General features: G+C 39.7%; 1 long non-coding RNA gene across 1 annotated transcript; it reads left to right on the top strand.

The window, feature by feature from the left end:
• The first annotated feature begins 1599 nt into the window (after window positions 1-1599).
• LOC144456176 (uncharacterized) lies at window positions 1600-18993 on the top strand. Its single transcript, XR_013485087.1, has 3 exons — window positions 1600-1821; window positions 15151-17125; window positions 18941-18993. It is a non-coding gene; the product is annotated as an uncharacterized LOC144456176 (long non-coding RNA).
• Window positions 18994-20288: the final 1295 nt, after the last annotated feature.

The following is a 20288-nucleotide window of genomic DNA, read 5'->3' as shown; positions in this document are numbered from 1 at the left end:
GTCACCTTTCTCACGGACGTATTTATAGACCTTTCCCCCTTTTCTCTTCTTCTTTCTATCAAGCATCAACACACACTGACAGGAAACAAAGTACTTCGAGCTTTTGTCAACCGTGAGCCACTGAGAGCGGATCTGCAATAGGACGTGTGTGTGTGTGTGTGTGTGTGTGTGTGTGTGTGTGTGTGTGTGTGTGTAAACATCTGAAAAAATAATTAGGCGGCATCTTGCGCAGAACCCAGGACGGCTGGGCTGGCTGCCTGGTTTCCCAGCCAGGTTTACTGGATCGCTTCTGGCATAGTCTGGAGGGGTTGGTCGCACGCATAGTTCGTTTGCAGTAGTGTTAAGAGCCGGAGACCTGGGGGATGGGGAGTGGAATGCAGCTCCTTCCTTCCTTCCTTCTCTGTAGACACTCAGACACTTGCATTTCTCACTGTTAGCTCACTCTAGACCCCTCTTATCCAGTGAGAAATTAAAAACCGAAAGCCCAAATTCGAGAGCCACCCAAAGTCCAACGTTTCACAAGCACTATTAATAAGTGTTAGCTTGGTACAGTTTGACCTTCCTCCCACCCCAAAGAAACTTCAAGTGCTGGAACATAGTTTGCAAACGGCTTTTGGCAAAGGCTGATGGGGTTTGGCCGTGAGCGTATTTGGTTAACTCCGCTTTCCCACCTTTCATCGGCCCCTGCTTCTCTCATCAGATCTCGAAATGAGAAAAGCAGGGACCTGAAAAGTTCTCGACTTTTTGGTAGGGGCGTTAGGAAGGGACATGGTGACGTAGAGAGAGAGAGAGAGAAGAGAGACAGGAGAGAGAAAGAGAGAGACAGAGACAGAGACAGAGACAGAGACAGAGACAGAGACAGAGAGAGAGAGAGAGAGAGACAGAGACAGAGACAGAGAGAGACAGAGAAGTTTTAAGTGATTTAAAAAGACCTTGGAATCCTTTTCATTTGCCTAGTACCTCCGCCTTCTCCCAACCCCCCCCCCCGCCTTCTCCTCCCCATGGAATTGGTAGTGAGAAAGTCATTAGCTTGGTATAAGTTGCACTCCTCGGAAATCACAGGAGAAGTTTTAGTTAATCACGATTCGATCAGTTTTTAGGAGAAAGGGAATCCCCTCGCCATCTCTCTCTCTCTCTCATCTCTCTCTCTCTCTCTCTCTCTCTCTCTCTCTCTCTCTCTCTCTCTCTCTCTCTCTCTCTCTCTCTCACACACACACACACACACACACACACACACACACACACACATACACACACACACACACACGCATGCACACATACGCACTCTCCTAGCATTGGGGATCTCAGCGGTCAGAGTAAGGATGGGGAGAGAGGAGGGGCACAGGGAAGGAGGGAAGGGAAGGGAGACTACAAATCCCAGGATCCCCTGTCTCCACTAGCGCTGTGGAATGAACAAACTCCAAGGATGGCGCCTGCGCATTGCCGTGGAACCCGCCGCCACACCCCCGGGAGGGACAGAGTGGAGGCAGACGCATATGAAACATTAAACCATCAGAGAGCCTGAGGGGAGGAGAATGGAGTGACCGAGAAATACGGAGGGTGGGGGGTGGGGGGGGAAATTGTTGAGGGAGGGGGGGAGGGGGGAAAACAGAGGGAGGAAGAAGCCTCGGCTCTTTATTGAGGAGAAAAACTCAAAGGGATAAAAAGGAATCATGCGGTAGGCAAAGAAGGCTTCCCATTCTCAGCAGCACCTTTAGAAATTGACATCCCACTGCCGAGCTGCTACCTTGCAAAGACTGCTACTGTCAATGGAGCTGGAAAACATTGTTGCCAACACTGTCTTGCTAAAAGCCAGGGAAGGTAAGTCCGAGAGGGCTGGTGCATCCCTGTCGCATTCACTGGTTTACGATGAACTGAGTGAGATAAAATGTGTAAAAGATGCCCGCATTTTTAGGTTTCTACCGGGACATCTCAATTCTGCACTGCAAATGCTTCATATGTATAGCCAGATTTTGACTTTGACCAAAGAAATTTCTGAGGAAGAAATGCAGAGGTTGCAGGTTGAATAAAATATTCACCAGTTTTCAACACGAATCCTGCCGACCCGGCTGTTTCAGTAGCTATTATTAAAAGGTCAGATGGAGATGCATTCATTCAAGCAGAGGTTAGCAAATGTGAGGATAAAATAGCATTTACTTTGCTTGTGTGTGTTTGTGCAGGAGAGGTGTGGGTGTGAGTAGATGGTGTGTAAGGGAGTATGAGCAAAAAGCTAGTTTTTGCACGCGCAGGACAAGGTTAGTGATGTAAATCATCCATTGTTAATATTTCTTAAGAAAATCCAGTTCGGTGAAGGAAAACCATGTAAGTGCAAACTGAGATGCTCAGTAATTAGCCTGTGCACAGAATGCTGAAAAGACGGTAGATTACATTGCTTGAAAAAGAATGCAGATTTAAAAGATGCTCATATACATATATATATATACATATATATATATATATGTATATATATATATAAACCAACTCCTAAACTATTTGTTTTCTGGCTAAGTTTTGGAAAGAATGAGTGTTCTGATGTTATGTGTTTGGGGAAGTGAATATTATTAGGCTTATTAGAATTAGTGTGTCTAGATTTATTGTATAAAGTGAGTGGAAGAGATCCCCAGGCAGTACATACATATGACCAAATACCTTGACTATCCTTTCATATGAAAAAATCCAACTTACGTCTTCAAGAAACTTACATACTTCCTCAAATGGTTAGTTGTATGTTCCTATACATAATACCTGGGATTTATATAACATCTCTTTTTCCAACAAGTTCCAAGCCAGGTGTGTAACATCTTCATAAGAGGGGAAGTGGTTTTCCACTTCATGTAACGTGGGTTTATTTAAAACCAAATATAGACAGTCTGCTATGTAAGATCCTGGCTTTTAAAAGGATACCAATACCTGCCTTACCCAGTTTTTAACATTTTCATTCACTAATTTTGATGAATGGATGGAGAATCCCTGACCAGAAATAAAATGATTCCTATTTATTCAGTCTTTTCCATTACCTAGTGGTTCCATCTGTGTACCAGCTCTAGTAGGAGGGTGATGAACGGCCCCAAAATGGGCTGTACTTAGGAACTTTGAGATGGTATTTAGGTATTTCTTCTTCAACTTAGATTTCTCTCAAACACTCCCTGGAGGGTCCTCTTTGAAAAAACTGAGACAGGACACACATTCTAATTAGTTTATGGTCTCTTTCTCCCACTCCCTTCCCCCTTCACCAGTCACAGCTCATCTTTTGTTTTTAAAAGCCTTTAAAAGGAAATGACAGTACTTTGACATTTTGGAATTTGATAGGGCTAGATTTAAAAAACTGTCACAGTAACTTTGCGGATAAGAAATTCCATATGGCAAAGGTTCTGTGATCACTGTGTAGGAGACACCATGTTGTCTCATGATAGCTAACAGATCTGGAGGCATATTACTACTACTACTGCCACTGCCACCACCACCTCCACCACCACCACCACCACCACACCACCCACCACCACCACCACCACCACCACTACTACTACTACTACTACTACTACTACTACTACTACTACCACCACTATTATTATTATTGTTAATAATAATAAAACATTGTAACCTCTGTTGCAAGCCAGCTAGTGGTGGAAAATCATTATACATTATAGGGGCTGCAAAAGTTTTCAGTCTTTCTTTACTCTGAAATAATTTCCTGAGAATCATGTCTGTAGGTGTTGTGGGCCTGTAGTTGATGTAATAGAAAGTAAGTTTCCCTTGTGTTGAATTGTGAATGCTGCCCATAGAAGCTCCCTTTTTAGATAGTGCTCAGCTTAAAATCGATCTCTGTTAAATTCATTCTGATTCTCATCCTTAGGTGGTTCTACTTAGAGGATGTGTTGTTTTATATCACTGAGGAAAAGGAGTGAGATAGAAATGTTTTTACCATTTGCTAAAAGTGTTCTCACTGAGATTAATTTAGTACCAGTTACTTCTGTTTGTCAGGCTAATAAATTAGATGTCCTGAAGGTAAAGGGTTCAGCTGGGCATTTATATTGAATGATGGGTTTCCATCAGGATGATCGAACCATCCATATTCTAGGGGAAGAATTGCAGCAATTTAAACAATTCAGGAATGTATCTTAAACTTCCTCTTTCTTAGCCTTCTCAGTTTGCTTTAAAATTTTGGTTGTTTTCGACTGTGAGAAAATGACCACCAGATGATGCCTTTGAAATGGAGATAAGCTCCCAAGTAGGGGAAATGGAGAGATTCACATAAACTAGGAGAAAAATTAGTGATTTACAAGGAAACTCTTTCCCGGTGATCTTTTTTTTTTCTTCTGTCTCATATATTAAGAAAAGAGGAGAAGCATGAGATTCAGGGTACATGTAAAAAACCCCACTACAACTGGTCCTTTCTTAAGGATTCTTGTGAATGGTTCCAGATGAGAAATGTGATTAGGGAGTATATAATTTAATTCAGTAACTTAACAAGTACATCCTAAACAATTTAAAATGTGGCTTTAAAGTACGAGCCCCGTTGTCCCCAACAATAGAGAAACAGACTTTTGAAGAAAGACAGACACATTTTCTAAATGCTATAAAGGAATTTATAATGATCCACATTGGTTGGTAAATTTGGGGCCTATCTTTCGTCATTAGTGTATATCCTTAAAGACAGACGGTTGACTTCTTTTTTCCCCCTAAATACGTTATAAGTTCAGCCTTACCATTTTTTAAAAAGGCAGACAAGGGAAGAGGGAAATAACTGGAGGAAAGAGCTAGATTAGAACACCATTTTTCAAAAGTATCATGATAAACAGTCCAGAGATTCTTTGGGTATTAATAACTGGGAAACAGTGACCAGCTCTAAAATTCTCTGCAATCATTTTGGAATTAATGAATTTTAAAACACTAATTCATAATTTAAGACTATCAAAATTAATTCGTTCTCTCTCTCTTTTTCTCCCTCTTGTCTCCCTCTCTCTCCCCCATCCCCCATTTGCTTGTCCTGGCTTAGAAGAATAGAACATCAATGAAATCACTCAAGGCTCTTAAGATTTTTTTTCCTGACCTACCATAAATGTACATTTCTACCAATGTATGAAATAGAGGACAGTGACCATTCAGTGACAGAAGAACCGTAACACATATACATTTACGATTTGGTTTAAAGTCCCCAAAAGGCTAAAATTGGAATAACTTTAAAGAGAGTAGTCCCAATGTTCTTTAATTATTTAAAAACTATGCAGTGACCATTTTTTAAAATCACATTTATATGTGTGCATACATATAGGAAAGTAAGGAATGTTGACATCCTACTACCTGATTTCCAAGTAAAAACTTATATACAAAGAAAGAGGCACTACAAGAATCCAAACTCTATTACAGACAAAAGCATCATCTTGAATTTGATCAATAAAGGCTATTGGAGATTTGCAACATGGGGGTAAAAGGTAGTTTTTCGTGGGGGAAAAATTACAGAGCTGGGAGTGATGAGAGCTAAGTTTTTATGTAGTCTTTGTGACTAGCTTACCATGTGACCTTGGCTAAGTCATTTTTTTTCTTTTGGCCCAAGTTGCCCCATCTCTAAAATGAATTTGGACTGTATGATCTCTCAGATTCCTCTTAGCTCTATAATTATTCCCATCACCACCACCCTTACCTAATAACATGAGACAAGAACTAAGAAGCATGAGCAAAGAAAGATATCAGAAGTCCATCCAATCACTGCCATTTATGTCCTAACTATAGGAAGGAAAGTATTGGAGAGGTACTTTCTTAGCTACCTGGCTGGTAGCTAAGCAGGTAGACCTAGAAAGGTCTACATAGTTCTGAGGCTCAAAATGAGGGATTAGAGAAGTTTATTTCCTAAAAGGGAAAGTGAAAGGATGGGAGAGCAACCAGGAAATAGGAGGTTGTCTTCTTTTAAGCTGTGGCTTTCTCCCTTTCACCCTATTTTCCCACATCCCTAGGCTATATACTTTTCATGAAAGATAATGATGATAATTGAACAGAAACATCTGTGTGTTTTGGCCATTAGAGCAATGGAATGTCTTTGAAATGCTGCATTAATGTAGTTGCATCTATTTTAGTGATACCACAAAGTATAGTTAATATCCAAACTTTAAAATATTCATTCAGACGTACTGGACAGAAAAGCAGCAGCATTCGAACCGTCAAAGGCAATGGGGTTTCAAAGAAGTTTTGCCTGTTCAGTACAACCCAACCCCCCCCCTTTTTTTGGTAAATTGTCTTTTCTCTACTAGAAAACTAGAAATAGATATGCAGAAAGCAAGGGTTTTTCAGAATTGCTCTTCTCCTAGAAAATTATTTTTAAAATGATTTTAGTTTATCTTAGAGACTCTTTTTAAAAAATCATGAAAAAGCTGCTGGTGAACTTTCAATGTATTTTTCTGTGGCAATATCCCAGAGCTGTGTCACATTATGCATCTGCTCTGGCTCAAAGTCTCTAAAATCCAAAGTGCTAGACTCTTCGAAGGCCCAAACTAATCCCCATGTAAATTGGACATCTCTGGCAGCTGCTGTAATTCTTGCTGTAACTTATTGAATGGTACCCTGCTGTGGATTTGAAATAAAGCTTCCAGGGATGCTTCAGTGACTCCCAGGAAATACCCAAGTTAGGAACTGGCTTGATAGAGTATCTGGCCAAATTTAGAGACTTTATACCAAGAGTTATTCAGTCCAGCCATGGGAAGTCACAGTATCATTATAAAAATTCCCGAGGATCTGAACAGTATTTAAATTCAATGTGTAGGATCAGTCTGTTTTGGGTTGAGCTCAGGATTAGACTATTTAGAAATTATGAATTAAGATAAAGAGCCTCTCTAAGGGTCAGGAGTACAACTATTCCCAAATACCATTATAATGGAGGGGGAGTGTGGTATAATGGATAGCACATTAGACTTGGGAAATCAGAAGTCTTGGGATCTAGTCCCAGCTCTGCTACTTATTAGCTTGGTGACCCTGGGCAAATCACTTAACCTCTCCCTGAGCCTTCAGTTCCTTATTTGAAAAACAGAGAGACTTGCCCAGCTTGCTTTGCATTGTTGTTGTTAGACTAAAAGGAGATAATGTGAAAATACTTTGTTAACCATCAGCCGATACACAGTTGTAAAATGCATGTAGGAGATTGTCATCATGAGTGTAATATCATCATTCAGTTCCACAAAAGCACGGTATTTGGAGAACATAGACTATAGGGGGGCAGATAATTCCATAGGAACAATATTTAAAATAATATGATAGTTGATTGCCATAGCAAATTTTTGTTGCTTTAGGGTGGGATATGATTTTGTCAGAGGTATGCTAGTACACAAAGAGGGCAAATCAGAGGTGGGCACAGGAAAGGAACAAAAGAGAAGGACAATGTCACTTTAATCACTCAAGTTGTATGGAATACAGAAAAAGGAACCAAGAAATTCTTTAGCAAAAAAAAAAGTTCCAAAATAAGATGTGCAATAATAACGATGAGAACACAGTATATTTACAAAATAATTTATTTTGCAAAGCACTTTTCCACGTGTTGTCTCAACTGTTCCTTACAGCTGAGGTAGGTAGTGCATGTTTTATCCCCATTCTGTAGTTGAGATAACTTGAGGCCCTGTGATGTGATATAATATAACCAGTAGGTAGTAGGTAGAAATCAGGATTTGATCAGATGTCAAGTCTAGGTCTTATTTCACTGAAGAAATCAGACGGTCTTTAAACACTTAGTACTATCTCCTATGTGCCAGCCACTGGGGATGCAAAAAGATGCAAAAGAAATCTAATGGGGGAGACAACAAACAAACAAAATATACAACAAAAAATATACAAAGCAAGCCATCTACAGGACAAATAGGAAATAATTGAGAGAGGGAGGGCACTAGAATTAAGAGGGATTGGAAAAGGCTTCCTGAGGCTAGGATTTTAGTTGGGACTTAAAGGAAACCAGGGTAGAAGAAAGAGACCGCCTTGTATATTTTAAAAGATAATGATGAAAAGCAAATGAAAAACCAGAGATTACTCTCTTAATCACTTGAAATGATTTCTCCTTAAAATCTACATCCTGAGAGATTTGAAGTATTTCCATGAGGAAATTAAACTAATGAAAAATTTTCCCGGGGGGGAGCAATCAAGGAATGTTGAGACTTTCAGTGTTGCACAAAGGGGAAAAGATTTGAAATTTAAACTTTTCTCATCCACCTTTTTAAACGAGGCAGCAGTTCCTGACTTGTTTATTGTAAATTTTGCAGAGAGCTTATTAGTTTTAGAAATTAATTGGTGCATGTAGTAAATAATGCAGAAGTATGTTATAGAAAAGTATGTATTAAGATGAGGGCAATTTATAACATTTCCAAGTTTTCAGTTACAACCGTAAAATTGTTGTGGAAGAGCTCTGTCCCAATGAAAGCCTTCCTACCCCTACCTCCTCCTAGCATTAAGGGCTGAGTATTGTCCAAGATCCTGGGCTTTGTATTCATGATTTTGACTACATCTTGACAGGCTTGGAGGATTACTGTTTTGCACCATGGTCTTAGCTGCTAACAACCTGCAAAAAATTTTAGGGATAATTTTTAAAAAACCATCCTTTGGAGAAAGGACCCAAACCTGGAAGAGAAACTGTTAATTTTCTGGAACATGGTGTTTTCAAAGGAGGATTGCACACAGACCTAATCAAAGCTAAGACTTGTAAAAATGAAAACCACTAAAAACAGGACTGAAATAAGAACCTTTTGTTTTAGGTATGACAGGATACTAGAAGAAAACTTATGCTTAATTATGCCACCCAAGCACAGCCTTTGATCACCCTAAGTAGAAAGAAGGCTCTGTCCTGACGGACCCTGCAGTGTTTGTCTGAGGGTGCCCCTGCCCTAAGCTTTAAAGGTCAAATTATACTCAGCTTGCCTGTCCCATCATGTCAGATTTCAGCCTTACTCAAAAATGCTTCTACTAGTGATTTCGTGCACTCTCCTGGGGGCAGACTGTTTTAGTGTCAAAACTTCATAGCCTTTTATTTTTAATGATTAGTAAGAGTTAATGATCCTCCTTATTCTACTACCAGGGAATGATTTTGAGGCCCAGTGAGTTTCAGGAAAGCTGCCTATATTAGTACCAACAAGCTGACCCCCTAGCATGAGAAATGAAAACAAAACAAAACTGAAAAATAGAAAACAAGACCTAAGAGAAAAACTTAGTCACAGGGTTGAAGTTCCCTTAATCCATAGTTCCTGGGCAGTGGATCCCACAGGTCTTAGATCTTTATGGGAACTCAGGCTGAAAGAGAAAGTGACTATTCTGGCTGAAATCAAGTCCTGGTTCTAGGTTCATGCAGTACCCCGAGTTTCACTTCAAAGCTCATGATGTGGGATATTTAAAAACAAACGTTGTATTAAGGAAAATTTTAGAGTCATATAAGTAAGTGTAGTAAATTCACAAGATGGGAGTTGGGGGAATCTTCCTGCAGACGTCAAAATTCTGCTATTAAACTAGAGTGAAAAAGGAAAAATAAGTCCAATCCAGACTTCCTCTGGAGAATGGAGCATCAAAGTAGGATAATGAAGAATGAGGGTACAGCCTTATTTATTTTAAAGGATAATTAAAAAACAGCTTACTCCCTCAGAACACTTCAAATGATTTTTCCTTTAGGAATTTTATCCTAAGAGATTTGAAACATTTTCATGGTAATCCAGTTAGGAAGCAGTCACATATCAGCCTGTCATTGAAACAAATAAGAAAATTGGGTTTCTTTCTTTAGTGAGTGATGGTATAAAAAGTTATATGAAGTTTGGCCCTAGAATCAATGGTAACATTCCCTTGATAGTAGAACCCAGCAATAAATTGGACCGGTACTGGCAGGGCACATTATGCCCCTAGTTACTTGAGGGGTGGCATTGATTTTGTCACTCAGTTACTTAAAACCATGGAAAGTATAGAATGTGCTATTGTTGACTTTGGTAGAACTGTAACAGAGCTTTGCTGATATGATATAACATACTATAGCATTTGCTGCAACTTATATGTTGTTGCTATTCAGTTGTTTTCAGCCATGTCTGGCTCTTTATAACCCTGTTTGGGGTTTTCTTGGCAAAGATACTGGAGTAGTTTGCCACTTCCTTCTCCAGCTCATTTTTCAGATGAGGAAACTGAGGCAAACGGGGTTAAGTGACTTGTCCAGAGTCACACAGCTAGTAAGTGTCTGAGGCCAGATTTGAACTCACAAAGATGAGTCTTCCTGACTCCAGACCCATTGCTCTGTGCACTATGGCACCATATCTCATCCAATAATAATAATAACTGCTATTTATATTAAATGACATTCCATTTCCACATTCCATGCCCTTGTCCAGGCCTGAAACGTTCTCCCTCCTCACCTCAGCTTCTTGGCATTTCTGGGTCCCTTCAAGGCTCAGTTCAAGTGCTGTCTCCTATGTGAGGACTTTCCTGTTATTAGTGGTCTCCCTTTCCCCTTCATTATTTTTATTTAGTTTTCTATAAATTTTGTGTTGGATTTTCTTTATGCCTATTATTCTCACCCCCCTCACCCAGTAGAATGTAAGCTTTTTGAGGGCAGGGACTGTTTTCATTTTAGTCATTATATTCCCAGTGCCTAGTACAGCATCAGTATACTATAGACATTTAATAAATGCTTGTGGAATTACTGTTGAATTCACAGAGCATTATATGATTTATTAATAAGAATAAGATAATAACAGTAGCTGACATTTATATATAAATTTAAGGCTTAAAAAATGCTCTCCATGTATTATCTCATTTGGTCGTCACCTCAACCTTAGGAGGTATATTCCATAGGTATTCTTATTCCGATTTTACAGATGAGGAAATTGAGAATTAGAGGAGTTAAGTGACTTGCCCAAGGTCACACAGCTAGTGAACATCAAAGGAAAGACTTGAACTCAGGCCCTTTCTGACTCTAAGTCTAGTGTTCTTCCAGTACAGCTCAAAATGTTTTTCTCACATTTAGTATTTCAGGTATTGACATCTCCATTTTATGGATGGAAAAAAAAATGACCTTAAATATCTCTGAGGTTCCTAGAAGTGTTGGAACCTGTATTTGAACTTAGGTCCTTGTCATCTTTTCACTGGGCCATGCTGCCCAGATGCTGCCCAGTCTGGACCAGTGACCTCAGTTACTCATCCCCCATGGATCCCAACCAAGGTGATTTAAGAAGAGAAATTTTTGCAGTTGCTTATCTGTAGTATACTTCTGTGGCTTGGGCTTCCAGCTTGGGCTCTGGGATCTGGCAACTTATAGCTTACATACTGACAGCATTTGTGTGGATTTTTTTTGGTGACTCACAGGCCAGTTGCTCACTGCTATGGTTCCCTTCCCCCTTGGTGAGCTATAGCTAGCTGAAACTACGTTTGGAGCAAATTCATGTGGAGGAAGGGGGGAGCATCAGTGCAGAGGATAGTGCCGCCATCAGCACAGTCCCAGGGCTCAGTTGCCTCCTTCTCTTAGAGTCTTTGCCATCAAGGATTGGGGGAAAGGCAATCCTGAGAGAGGGGCTTGGTGGTGATAGGACCCTGGTGGTGGCAGCTGGGGGCAGTTTCACCTCTGGAGGATTATGTGGTACATTGTGGGGATGGCAGTTGCTAAGGGAGGAATCATGGAAGTACACTATTGGTGTCCTGGGGCAAAGGTTAATTTTCCCATTACTAGTTGTAGCTGATCTACCTGCCCTTTGTATGAGAGGGTATATGGAATTGGTTTATACTCAGTCTCACACTCATCCCTGGCCACTAACATGCAAGGAAGACTGGATCATTCATCTGCCACCTGTCTTTGGCAAGGTTATTGACTCATACTTCTTTGTGTTTCTAATAAACCTCAGCTTTAATAAATAAGGAAGAAGATACTGTTGATATCCAAAGGCTAGAAAGTTGTAAGTTGTAAGACCTAAATTTCACCATGGTCATTTATTGATTAGTATCATAATATATGTTGGTTGTAAAATTTTAAAGATAAAAAACCCCGACAATGAAGTGGAATCCCACATACTGTATCCCCTCTCCCCATACCCCTGTCCCAAGGATTGGCTGGAAGACTGGAGATGAAATAAACAGAGAAGCAGACTTCTGTGTCCTTAGGTTACAGTGGTATCCAACCTGGACCAGTAGAGATGTGGTACAATTGGGGGCGGGGTGGGACTGGAAGGCCTTCCTGACAAAATGTATTTTTCTTAGTGGATTGCCAGCAATTCTTAGGCTGGAGTCATTCATTCATAGTAAGACACTGTCTCCAGAAATTCCCTATTAAAAAGCAGTTGCTAATGTGTTCCTTGGAACTGGTGATACACGAACTAATCTGTGCTAATGGGTCAGACATTTGCCTGGACTAAGCCAGGATTTTGACAGAATGATTGGACTGGCTAAAAATATAGTGTTCCTCAAAAGTCTTACTGTAGTTTTAAGCTTCAGTAGCTTGAAATTGTGGGTAGGCTGGGAGTTAAAGTCAGCATCCACCTGGGAAATTGCAAAGTAGATGAAATTCAACTTTGTTGCCATCTGAATTCCCTTTCTGTATTTTTTACCTTTTAATGCTCCCTATCCACTGTCCCAGAGATACTTAGGTATCTTGTCAAAGCCCACACCTAGGTTTACCTTTTCTGAAAGCTTTTATTACTTCAAAGTTATCCCTCCTTCCTTGTTCCCACTTATAGCTTTAATTAATGATCTGTTTCTCTCCATATAATTGATTTTAATCAGAATGGACAATAGTATCATAGATTTAAAGCTGCAAGGAACCTTAAAATCATCTTGTTCAACTACTTCATTGTACATATTCGGAAATTGAGACCCAGAGAGATAGCTTACATAACTTGCCCAAAGTCACAAGTGAAATGTTTGGATTTGAACCCTGGTCTCTGACTCCAAATTCATCACTTTCTCTGCTATTGCACCATTCCCCCACACTCCTCAATATTTCACTATCCTATTAAAGTAATTTATGCTAAGGTGTTGGAGACCTTCCTAATCCATATGAATTTTCTAATTAGTGGGAAGTGTTGGGGAGATATTTCTGGCCCCAGAGATCTTAGGACTCACCCCAGGTCATCATGAAGATAAATGGTAGGGCAAGGATTTGAGCAGAAGTTGTCTGGCTAGAAATCTAGTGCTGTTTGGGCTGAATAGTGTTTCTATGCCTCTTGCCTGGGGTGGGCCATCTCATACCCTGGTTCTCAAGGGTTGACAGTCCCTGGCCCAGAGCATGGGATGCTGCTTGTTTGTATGTGTGTATAGCACATGTGCTGAACAGCCAGGGAATTGCAAGATGAAGGTACTAGGCACATAGGATGGAGAAAATCATTCCAGAAGAGGAGGGTGGAAGACAGAAGGGAGAGATGTGGTGATGAAGAAAAACTTTATCAAATTCACAGGTTTGCCAGGGGCCAACTCTACTGGCAACATAATAGTCTTGACTTGTGTGGTAGTGTTCCTGTAGCTTTAGCCAGATTCTTCCCAGTGAGCTGGCAGCTAAAATACAGTCAGCATCAGTGTGCAAAATTTTATTAATGTCAGCTTGCAACCTAGCCAATTCTCTTACATATTTGCGACCCTTTAGTGATAACTTCTACCTACCTGCCTATACATACTGAATGCTGTTATTGACTTTTTTCTTTTGCTCTAAGTTTTCCAGATCAAGGATGACATTGATGGACATTTGTTCCTCAGTTTCCTCATCTGAAAAGTGGGAATTCTTGCCCTGCCTGACTCCACAAAGGAGTTGTGAAACCCAAACCATAATAAAGTATATAAAAATGCATTGTTAATATAAATGTGAGTTAAAATTGGGTACAACTATGTTAGACCAAGGTCCTTTCTCCAAGAACAATGGAGAAAGTGATTAATTAAAAAAACCCACATAATTTGGATATGAGTACCTTGCTTTGAATCTTAGCGATTACAAATTTTTCTGCCTGTCTAATATTAGGCAAGTCACTTCCTCAATTTCCTTCTTAATTTGTAAAATAAGTGTATGGATCAGTTAATTTCGATATTCCCATCTACCTCTTAAATCCTATGCTCTTATATTCATTGTAACTAGATTTCACTGGTGTAACAATGTTAGACAGAGTTTCTGCTCTGTGACTGAATGATTGAGAAAAGGGAATCTCTAAGGTCCTAATCATCGAGACCAGATAGAATGGTCTCTCACTTTCTAACAATGTCAAGGAGGTGGTAGCATAGTAAATATAGAGAATGGAATCTCACACATTGGACTTAGGGTCAGAAAATTTGGGTTCAAGTACTGATTTTGGATTCATGTGATCTTGAGAAAGTCAACTTCTCTGAGCCTCATTTTCCTTCTCCATAAAATGGAAATTCCTGCACTACCTGTCTTCCCAATTTTGTTACAAGAATCAAAGCAGAACATGGATGTGGAAATGCCTTGGAAATTATAAATTACTATACAAATATAAGTGATGGTTGAGTAAGAGAGCTATGTGATTTTCTATGTCATATTTTGCCCCTTTCCCCAGGAATAACTAGGTTCTTTCCATTTGGCATTATCAAGTTCATGGGAGTGTTTGCTTGGGAATCATAAAGGTCTGGGACAACTAGGTAGTACAGTGATAGAGTACCAGCCTTGGAGTCAGGAGGACCTGAGTTCAAATCTGGCCTCAGACACTTACTAGCTGTGTGACCCTGGGCAAATCACTTAACCCTAATTGCCATGCCTCCAAAAAAAAAAATCACAAAGATCTAAGAAATTGTTTTGACTTCATTAATTTAGCAAGTTCAATTTTCAGGCATCTTTGAGATTGTGGATTAATTTTTTACATTTTGCAAATTTTATTTTTTGCATTTTTGGTAGAAATAAATATTTGTTTAGAGTCTATTCAACTACCCATTACTTTGGTGGAAATGTTTGTGCAGATAAGACAACTGCCTTTTTGGCAAAGACTTTTTGCAGTTGGGATATAGCCTTCAAATGTTTCTCATATGACTCCTAGAGAGATGTTGAAAAACTAAAAGAGTTTCCTGAAGAGCCCAGAAATGGTAATTGAATACCTAAAAGGGATGACTGATCTGGTAAATACTGGAGGGTGATTTGTTTAGTAATTTCAGTTGTGACCAACTCTTTATGACCTCATTTGGGGTTTTCTTGGCAAAGATACTGTAGTGATTTGCCATTTCCTTCTCCAGCTTATTTTACAGATGAGAAAACTGAGGCAAACAGGGTGAAGTGACTTGAAGTACCCAGGGTTACATGGCTACTAAAGGTCTGAGGCTGAATTTGAACTTAGGTCTTCATGACTCTAGTTCTGGTGCTCTAGCTATCATACCACTTAGCTGCCCTAGGAGGGTAATTCGTAAGGAAGAATTTTTTTCCCCCCAAGAGTGGGGTAGAGAGACCGAATTCAAGTGGGACAAGGAAAAATTATGTTCCTATTTGGATAATACTTTAAAGCTTAAAACAGAACTTCCCTCCCAGAACCTAGTGAGTCAGGCAGTACAAGCATTATCCTCATTTTACACCAGAGCTCTGAGGCTGAGATGGATGAGGTGATTTGTCCACAGTGACATAGCCAGTTAAATGTATGAGGCAGGATTCAAGGCCAGGTGTCCTAGTTTAAGGTCTGACAGTCTTCCCATCCTGTCACTCTGTTTTGATTCTCACTGACTTAGAGGTTCCTAAATAACAGTGTGGTGCTTGTAATCTACTATTCAGAATTGAGGCTGATGTGTTGCATAGGTTTCAGGGGTTAAATTTGGGTATTCACATTGTCCACCTTGGGTGTCCTAACAACAATATGGTGAGCCCCCAGGACCACCAAACTGCCCAAGGAGGGCCCTGCCAGCCTGCATCTGAAAAGTAGAGCAGGTTAAAGATTTCATGCCAATTGATATTGGGTTCTATCAGGGAATTTCTACTACATTTATAGTCTGAATGAGATAGGGAATCTCAGCCTAAAAGAAAAAAAATTATGCTGAAGTCCTCTGAAGACGAAGAAATGATGGGGCTGTCTAGAGGATGCCAAGCCCTATGATATATACTAATTAGTAACTACTAGTTATCTATCCACATTTGCTTTTCCTCTAAACCACTAATGATCGCTCTGAAGGGAATGCACCCTGCAGAGGTATTTGCCCCAAACATGTCTCTGTAAGTATCACTGGAGTTCAGCAAACCTTCCATCTTTCAAACATATAACAAAATATATATTAGAGAAGGAAAAGGTTTATTTCCTCAGATGATTCCATCTATTCCCAACGGGAGGGTGATTCTCTTGGTAGAACCCAAAGCACTGCATTCAGTTTACATTTAAATAACTATTGGGTTGCTAATTATTTTATGCTATTGTTTTTGGCTGGGTTTCTAACCTTGGTAGTTGAAAAGCATGGCAAGAATGAATGGGTGCAGCAGAGACCTTATTAGAATGTTTTTTCTGTCCCCTATGAGGAAATCTCTTTTTGGTGATAATTTTTGTTTTATCCAAAGTGCCTGCTTTTCCCCAGGCTTTGGCCTTTGAGATATCAGACCATCTCTTTCCCAGGAATCTTAGCAGAAGTGTCCTGATAGAGAGTAGTAAGGACTTTAACGTGAGTACTCTGGAGACCTGAGTTCTGTTACTGGCTGTAGCACTGGGTGTCAAATCCTTTGACCTTTTACCTTTCAAGCCTCATAAGGTTCTTCCCTGATTGGATTTTATGAAAATCCTTCTGAGATCAGTCCCCAGGTTGACTTCTTCCTATCTGATATCAATCTGGGTATTTGTTAGGATATTTGTGGTATGAACTGTGGGAGATACAGAAAAAGGTATAAGATGTGGCCTGCCTTTGGAGGGGCTTAGAGTCTAACTGAGAGGCATCTAGGTGACCCAGTGGATAGAGTGCTAGGCCTGGAGTCAGGAAGACCCAAGTTCAAATGTGGCCTTAGATAGTTACCAGCTACGTGACCGTGGGTAAGTCACTTAACCTTTGTTTGCCTTAATCCACTGGAGAAGGAAATGGCAAACCATTTCAGCATCTTTGCCAAGAAAACTTCATGGACAGAATAGTCCACAAGGTCGTGACTGAATAACTGAACAACAACAACAAGAATCTAACTGAAAGCCATATGAAGACCTCGGGCTCTTGGAGTATAATTAACTAAATGGCAAACTCTGAAGAACTGATTGTAAGTATGACCAATAAGAATGTGTCTACGTAATTTCTATGCTTAATATTTTGTGTTTTGTTATTTCTTCTTTGCTGACAAAATAACATTGCAATGGGACAGAGAAATATTTTCCAGAACAGAGTGCAATCCCCCTAGGGCTACTTTAAAATTATGTGGAAATGAGAATGATATGCAGGCACACTCATGGCACAAAGTTTTTGAAAGCAGACTAAGAATTTAATTTCTTTAGAAGCCATTGAAATTTAGCCTATCCCATATGCCTGTTTCTGTGCCAAGTCATATTTATATTTTTCAGAAATTAGGCTAATGAAATCAAGGCTGGATTCAAACAAAGAATTTCCTTCAGTGAAGTACAGGTGCAAATAAAAGCTATTCTAATCATTTCTTGGTCTTTACGTTTTAATCAGGTCTATATTTTTCTATGCCAATTAGGGAGGAGATCACAGCCTCTGCCATTTTTTCAGTGGGGTCAGCTTTGTCTTGGCAGCCATACATTCAGCTGTCACAGAGTTATATGGGTTCTTCCATCTGTAACTATTTTGATTAAAGATTTACATGTGGTTTACCTAGGCTAGAGTTGCAAGATCTCTTTCCTACTGGGAAATACAGAATTTCTGTAAGTTGCTGTAGGACCAGGGAATTACTATTGACCCTTCAGCTTTTACACCCATCTTGGGAAATCCCACGTGCAAATATATTTTGTCTCTATATCTGGATTTTTCTGTGATTTTCTATTTGGTCCAGTCCATAACATCCCAAATTCTCAAAATGGTTCTACTTGTAGCCTTGAGTTGATAATTTTTCCTCTTGGGGGTCTCAGTTTCCTCCTCGTAAAATGAGGGGATTGGATTAAATCCTAACATCTCTTCCAGCTCTAAATCTATAATTTTCAGATGGTTTTTCATCAAAATTTGGGGGTTTTTTGGTTCTTAAATCTCCAACAATGGAATGGCTTACTAAGGACAACTGTGCAAGCTTCTTCCCTGGAAGCATACACACAAAAAAAAAACTTAGCCATGTTTCCAGGATGACTTAATGCATTTCTGCTTGAAGCAGGGGATAGATAGAGTAGATAAACTGGGGAGAAACTTTTCATGATTTTTCATATCCCTGTGTGGTGAGTAGTATCTGTGTTTAGTGTGCCATTAGGATCTCAGAACTGAAAAAAGACCTCAGTAATCATTTAGTTGCAAACTCCTCTATTTGACAGAAACTTTTTTTTTAGGCAATTGGGGTTAAGTGACTTGCCCAGGGTCACACAGCTAGTAAGTGTCAAGTGTTTGGTCTGAGGCCGGATTTGAACTCAGGTCCTCTTGACTTCAGGGCCGGTGCTCTATCCACCGAGCCGCTGCCCCTCCTGTATTTGACAGAAAAGAAGACTGAGGCTCAGAGTAATGAAGGAACTTGCCCAAGGTTATACAGTAATTTAATAAAAGAGTCTAAACTAGACTTCACATCTTTTGACTGTGAGTTTCCTCCCCATTAGTGGATGTTGGCAGATGATAATGACAAACGGTTAAGTCAAAGAACATATAAATTAAATCATTATAATAAAGGTAATGTTTCTGTGGTGCTTTATAGTTAGAAAGTATTTGAGATAACACTTTATCTGATCTTCACCACAATCCTGGAAGGTGAGTAGCACAATCAGTACTTCCTCCATTTTACAGATGAAGGAGCCAAATCTTGGAGAGGTGACTTGCTTAAGGTCACAGATCTAGCAAGTTAGCAGAGCCAGTTTTGAAATTTGGTGCATCTTGGCTTCAGGTCTCATGTTCTTTCCACTATGACATGTCTGTTATTTTTTTTCAGCTTATATTGATGGGATCAGAGAGCTGGTCTAAGATGTCTGACTCTTTCCTAGGTTAGTATCTAATTTTCCTCTGCTTAAGGCATGAAACTGGTCTTGGAAACCCTATGGTTGCTATCCAGGGAAGGCTGGAAGGTCAAGTGAAAATCTCCTGCTAACTCTCTATGTGGTCTTGGACTTGATACTTCTCCTCCTTGGTTCTCAGTTTCTGTGTCTGTAAAATGAGGGGTAGGGCTGAGGGGGCACATCTTCACTCAGGTTTCTTGGAGCTTTCAAGTTCAATGATTTTTCTGTTTTCATTTTTGCTTTTTTTTCCTCCCTGGGTGGTAATTCTCCTGTGGGTGCCTTATAATCAGATTTTATGTTAATTTGATGAGGAAGCATTGCACATTAAAACAAGAAATACCACAAAGAAAGAATTAAACTCTGTTTTGTTTGTTGAATAGAAATGAAGGGGAATAAAAACCTGCTACTGTTAATTTTATTGATGCGTGCAATCTAAGGCACACACATATATGCTTTTAGTCTTTCCTTAGTGAATTAAAGAAAGTGAAATTAAATAAAAAGTCAAAAATAAACACAGTTTTATTACTCTTCGCTGGATTATCTTTATGAGTGCTTTTTCCTGGAAGGTTTAAAAATACACAGTACTTTGTCTGACCAAGGAAAGCAAGGAAATCTAGATTGTAAGAAAATTTTAAAATGTCTCATCTATTTGTTTGGTAAAAACAACTCTGCAATCTGCCCTCTAGCAGGGGGAAAGTAGTGTAGGTTGGTGTAAGGGATTCAGGACTTGGTGCCAGAAGGCTTGGGATGTAGCCTGGGTCTTTACTATTTGTAAGGTTTATTTCTATAAGGATCTCTTCAAGGAACTTGGGATATTTAGCCTGGAGAGGGGACACTTTTGGGGTGGGATGGAGACATGATAGCTACTGCCTTCAGCTATTTTAAGGGATATAACATGGAAGAGGCATGAGTCATGCTTTCTTTTGCTCTGGAGTATGGGTTCTTACCTTTTTCGTGTGTCCTCGGCACTTTTGGCAGTCTGGTAAAACTGATGGTTTTCATCTGAGACCCCATCTCAGAATAATATTTGTTGCCTACAATTGGAGGAAATGAAATATTTCAGTTAGAGGTTACTGAAAATAAGGATATATATATATATATGTGTGTGTATTACATATGTATGTGCATGTATGTATGTATGCATGTATGTATTCCTGTCCAAATTCATGAACCTTCTGAATTTTGTCCATTAACTTGTTGCGGGACTGTGGATCCCAGTTTCTGAACCCTTGTTCTAAAGGAAAGAACCAGGATCAATAAATAGAAATGACAAACAAGCAAATT

Source organism: Phascolarctos cinereus, unplaced genomic scaffold, assembly GCF_003287225.1.
Source record: "Phascolarctos cinereus isolate Bilbo 61053 unplaced genomic scaffold, phaCin_HiC Scaffold_3;HRSCAF=262, whole genome shotgun sequence".
NCBI classification, from domain to species: Eukaryota; Metazoa; Chordata; class Mammalia; order Diprotodontia; family Phascolarctidae; genus Phascolarctos; species Phascolarctos cinereus.
Note: the sequence above shows the minus strand (reverse complement) of the source record. Positions and strands in the feature narration are given on the sequence as shown.